We start from the raw sequence: 6,000 nt of genomic DNA on the forward strand, positions 1-6,000 counted from the left end.
CTTACCTCTACACCAGATGACAAATCTTTTCCACTTGCTAGAATAGCAGTGGCGAGTATTAGGTTTTCTGGCTTCCCTGAGGATGTCCATACATCTCTGCGGGAGTTGTAAATGTCCAAATTCTATGATCTCAGGAGTCAGGCTGCTAAGTTCATGGTCTGAGGGCATGGATGCAGTGTCCTGCCCTTGTCCTGTGACAGCATGTTGTACGGGCAGGGAAGTTTCATTGGGGGAGATAGGGACATCTCCATCAAGTGAGCGAACCATGGCTGCCGGGCCCACATTGGGGCCACTAGTATCATGGTAACCTGCTCCTGGTGCATCTTGTGCACCACCTTGTTGAGGAGGGGAGTCGGGGAAAAGGCGTAAACAAATTTCCCTGACCATTGAATCGACAGACCGTTCCCCTTGGACTGGTTCTGGGGGTACCTGGAGGGGTAACTTTGGCATTGTGAGTTCTCCAGGGTTGCGAACAGGTCTATTTCCGGGAATCCCCATTGCGTGAAGACGTCTAAGACGATGTCTTCGTGCAATTGCCATTCGTACTCTTCGGGCAGGGGGAAGTCTCTGCTGAGTTTGTCTGCTAGCAGATTGAGTTCCCCTGTTACATGTTGTGATAGTAGGAACATGTTGTGTTTGAGAGCCCACTTCCATATATTCTGGGACAGCTTGGACAGTCCTGGAGAGTGAGTGCCCCCTTGCTTGTTGAGGTAGTACATGGCTGTGGTGCTGTCTGTGAGGACCATCACTGTCTTTCCTTGTAAGTGTTCCTGAAAGGCTTTCAGTGCTTTGAACACCGCTAGTAGTTCCAGCAGGTTTATATGCTTGGATGCTAAGCTCGGAGTCCACACTCCGTGAGCAGTCTGATGGGGTAGGTGAGCCCCCCATCCTGTAAGGGATGCGTCTGTGGTTAGAGTGGCTTCCACTGCGGGTGTGGCAAAAGTTTTCCCTACTAACAGGTTTTCTTTTGTCCACCACCGTAGCGAGAGAACCAAGGCCTGCGAGACCACCACTAGATCGTCCCATTGTCCGCTGGCCTGACACCACTGGCTGTAGAGCCACTCTTGCATTGGGCGCATGCGCAGGCGCGCGTGATATACCAAATAAATACATGACACCATCATCCCTAGCAAGCGCATTGCTTTGCGTACCGTCACCTCCCGACCTGCCACATACTGGGGGATCTGAAACAGCATGTTTTGGACCCTCTCGTTGGAGGGGGAGACGAGGCTGTCCTTTGTTCGAATTAGAGCCCCTAAGAACTGTTTGATTTGGCTGGGCTCTAAGCTGGACTTCTTTTCGTTGATGAAGAAGCCCAGTTGGGACAAAAGGTCTACGGTCTTTTGGGTATTGGAGAAGCATGTTTCGTAAGAATCCCCCGTTATGAGCCAGTCGTCGAGGTAAGGGTATACCGGGATGGATAACCTGCGCAGGTGGGCCGCTGCCACTGCCAGTACTTTCGTGAATACCCTTGGTGCAGATGCTATCCCGAAGGGTAGTACTCTGAACTGGTAGTGTTTGTTCTCTATCTTGAACCTGAGGTATTTTCTGTGCGCTGGCAACATTAAAATATGAAAGTATGCATCTTTCATGTCCAGTGTTGTCATGTAATCCCCCTGTGATAACAGTGGGATTACTTCCTGCAAGGTCACCATTCGAAACTTTTGGGGTTTGACAAACTTGTTCGCTGGGTGCAGATCTAATACAGGGCGCATGGTTAAGTCCTTTTTGGGTACAAGGAAGTACACTGAATAAATACCTTCTGTTACCTGAGAAAGGGGGACAGCCTCTATCGCTTCTTTTTTCAGTAGCTCTTCTACTTCTTGAAGAAGAATAGTGAGGTGTTCCGGTGACATGCGTCGGTCCCGTGGGGGTCTGTACTTCGGGGAACCGTTGAATTTGATGCAGTATCCGTGGGCAATGGTGGATAATACCCAGCGGTCTGACGATATTCCCTCCCATGCTGAAAGGAACGATGTTAGCCGGCCCCCGACCGGTGATGCATGGGAGGGGACCCGAATCTTCGAGTCATTTGTTGGTATTGGGCGTGGAACCTTTGGGGCTGGAGCCGCGACCTCTTCCTTTGCCAGGCCGTTGGCCTCTTTGACTGAACTGGGTGCTTTGGTTAGAGGGCCAGTTGGTAGCAGAGTAAAATTGCTGTTGGTTTTGCTGCTGGCGTTGGCCACGAAAGGAGCGTCTATTGCCATAGCTGCGTCTGTTAGGGGGCCTAGAAATTTGGTTAAGAATCTTGAAGGTATCGAACTCTTTCTTCGCATGTTCCTGGGCTTCATCAACTGCTTTCCCAAACAGATGTGTTTGTTCTATGGGCTTATTTATCAGGGAAGCCTGAGTTTCCGGCTTAAATCCCGAATTGCGCAGCCAGACATGGCGTTCGAGAAGTATTCCCTGAACCAGGGAACGGCCAGCCGTCTCTGCGGCATCTAAGGAGTTCTTTACGATGCCCTGGTTTACAAGAGTTCCCTCTGAGACTATAGCTAACAGGCGTGAACGCAGGGGTTCTGGTGCGTCCTCTGCTTCGCTGCGCAGCTTGCTCCACTGTGCATCTGCGTAGCTAGCTAGTAGGGAATTGTTATTCGCAATCCTAGTAGAGAAGGCAGCGGAGGTCGTGATTCTCTTCCCAAGTGCGTAGAGCTTCTTGCCCTCCTTGTCAGGTGGTGCCTCACTAGTGGATAGTGGTACCCCCGCCCTCTTTCTTGTATTAGTAACTACGAGGGAGTCCGGAATAGAATGTCCTCTGATGTACAAAGGGTCAGAGGACAAAGGGCTGAAGAGCTTTTCTATCCGAGGGTTGACTCCTCTGACTAAGGCCGGATTGGAAAGGGAAGGAGTTATTCTTCTCTTTATAGACGCCAGGAGCGTAATAGACTGACTAACAGGGGCTTTTTCTTTAATACCTCTCTCTACAAAGTCTATGTCCGGAAGAGTCTCCCCTGTGTCTATTTCAAAATGCGCTGCTGCCTTGCGCAATAGTGCATTAAGTGAAGGTTGGTCATCTATGGGAGAGGTGTTTACAATGGGTGAATCCTTGGGAGGAGAAGGGTGAAAGACATCAGGGTCTGAATGCACTGATGGGGATTGCCAAGGCTGTACTGATGGGGATTGCCAGGGCTGCGAGGTAGCTATATCTTCTTCAAAAGCTCCTGCACTAGTGTAAGGATCTTCTTCAAACCCCTCCTCCTCATGTTCTTCCTCTCCACCCAAACACTCCTCATCTTCCTGGAGGTATTGCTCCTCTTCAGTGAGGTCATATGCGTCTGTAGAAGGGGGAAACAGCCTATGAATCTTGACCCTAGGGTCATCCTGGGGCCATTCTCTTGGTCTTTTGGGTGTGGGTGGGTTTTGGCTTCCCAAAAACCTTTCCATCTTCTCCATACAAGAGTGGAGTCTTTCAAGGGTCTCATGGGGGACCCCTGAATAGTCTAGAGGGGGGAAATCAGTGTCTTCACCTTCAAAACGCTTGGAACGCTCCCACAACGTCGAAGAAATGTTTCCGTCGCCTTCTGAAAAGCCCTCCGGTAGTTCAGAAGTGCCCTTAGATGAAGGGGGCAGTTCCTGGCTACTTTTGCGCTTTTTCGGCGTTTCCATAGCTTTTTGTGCGGTATTCGACGTTTGTTTCGTCGTCCGCTTACGCTTGTCTTCAGAAACAATTCTCGCCAGGCTCTCGGCGACGAGTTCGTCAGTAGAGGGCTCTGGTGTCGACGTTGCCTGCGTTAGGCGTTGTTCCTCGACGGCCGCTCTATGGAGCGTTACGTCGGATGATTTTGAGGTAGCGCCTGTGTTCGATGAAAGCCCAATCGCTGGTCGCGGCTGCGTTTGCGGGTGGGGCTTGAGACCCTTACGGTCTAAGGTAGTCGCCGGAGTGCCCTGCGTCCCCTTCGGCGCTGATGGATCCTTCGTCTTCGATGAAGAGCCGTGGGTTGTGTGCTTAGGCCTATGGGGTCTATGTGCGTCCTTGTCGCCGGGGTGTTCATCCCCATAAGCAGGGCGTGAGCCGAGCCCGTCGGGGCCGGGGACGGACGTCGAGGAGCACGAGCGCTCCTTCTGGGGGTTAATGACTTCCGTAACGGACGTCGAGTTATCACCCTCCTCGTCACTTTCTGTAACAGCGGCGGCGGGCGAGGAAACTGACTTCGACATAGCGTAGTCCACCCACCTCTTAACTTTCCGTTCTTTAAGAGTTCTTGGTTTCAAGAGCTTACAGGCCGCACAGCTGTCCTCTTTATGATCGAGGGGCAAGCAACGATTACAGAGCTTGTGTTTGTCCTTCCAAGTGTATTTGCCCCTACAGCGTGGGCAAAACTTAAAAGGCGTCCTCTCCATAGCTGAGGCAATAAAAACTGGTGATAACAACCCCAAGGGAAAGATAGGGGAGAAAGAAAGACATTCTCGACCAGAAGATAAAAGTTCGAACCCCCACTCTCCCTACTGTATGTTGGCCGGCGAGGCCTGGCCACGTGTTCGGCAGCGCCGAAGGATCTCCTCCGTCTCTTCCCCTCCGTCGAAACTTGCTCGGCGGAGAAACAGCTTCACAGCTAACGTCGAGGGGAGGGATCTTTAACAATAAGTATAAATTAAGGACTGAGGTCCGTAGTAAGTGTTTTGCAATGTCTCTCTAGGAGCTCCGCGTAAGGCGACCATAAGCTGGGCGGAAAAAAACAATCTGAGGGACCTCGACGCGTGAGGGATTGTGGGTACAACGCATGTCACTATAGGGATAGTGTTACAGACACGCCTTGTCGACGTCCCCTTTTCGACTACGAAAAACAAAATGCAATACTCCGCAGTGACCACTGGATGTCGGACCTATGCACAGCATGTGATTCTAAGCAGATTAACAAACATCAGAAATAATCTTCTCTTTCAGTCTCTTTGATACAACTGAGACGAGGAAGATCACTAGTGATGTAATCTTCGAGGAAGATCACTAGTGATGTAATCTTCACACTTGATACTTCTATCCCATCTCTGGAGACGAGTGAGATTACTCCCAAGGCTTTCCAACCTTTCAATACTCTGGATACAATTACTGAGTCAAGGGAGGTCACTCCTGAGGTCTTCTTTAGCTTCAGCACCCTTCCCCAATTCCCTACCAGGTCTCCCGTGACTCCTGTTACCTCTTCTTTGTTGGAGCCACGTCGCTGGTTCTTCCTGTTGTGTTGGGTCAATGCGTTCCCAAGGAACGTTCGCTCTCTGCTTCTCTTTCCGCCTCCCCCGCTGCTGTGCTTTTGGCTCTCTAGGGTCACCATCAAGACGGCATTAGCGCAGTTAATGGACCGCACAGTCCACCTCCCCGAGGTCAGGCAACCCTCAGTGGGATTCCAGCTTCCAGTGAGGCGTGCTCTGGATCAGCCTGAAAAAAACTTCTGCAATCTGCTGTCTGCATCCTCTCGACTGGAGGTTCGCTTCCCCGACATAGCTTCTTGCTCCCAGGTTTGGCATTCCCAGATCTGCCATGCTTCACGCCTACCTCGCCCTTTCATTGGGTCATTTCATTGTTTGTATTTCCTTCAGCTGGGTACACCCCAGTGGGGTGTCACAGTCCTTTTATTGGGTAATCTTCATGCCTGCTTGAGGCCACCTCTTCCCAGTACCTTCTCTACTTGCCAAAGGAGAAGTTTGTTTAACTCCATCAATCATCTTCACAGTACTCCTGGAAGATTAAGAGCAGACTGTATGTCCATTTTAGTCTCCCTGATCTTGGTGGTAGCAATATTTCTAGGAAGAAGTATTACAATAGCATATGGTAGTGCAGACTTTATGTATTTTATAGACTAAGGGCAAGAGGGTTAGGGCGTTCCATAACGGAACAGGAGTCCTGGTCCCCATGAGGGGAGTCTCTCCTGTGAGGTCCCCCTTTCCACCACCCCTAGGGGGAATGTTGCATAGTGGGCTCACCTCCCTAGCCTCACAGAGTAGGGCTCCCACTGGGGAGAAGTGACGTGATCCCATGAATCGTCACAATGGGTTGCTTTTCTAGAT

The sequence above is a fragment of the Ambystoma mexicanum genome, chromosome 5q (genome assembly GCF_040938575.1).
Source record: "Ambystoma mexicanum isolate Mex_15411 chromosome 5q, UKY_AmexF1_1, whole genome shotgun sequence".
Taxonomy (NCBI): domain Eukaryota; kingdom Metazoa; phylum Chordata; class Amphibia; order Caudata; family Ambystomatidae; genus Ambystoma; species Ambystoma mexicanum.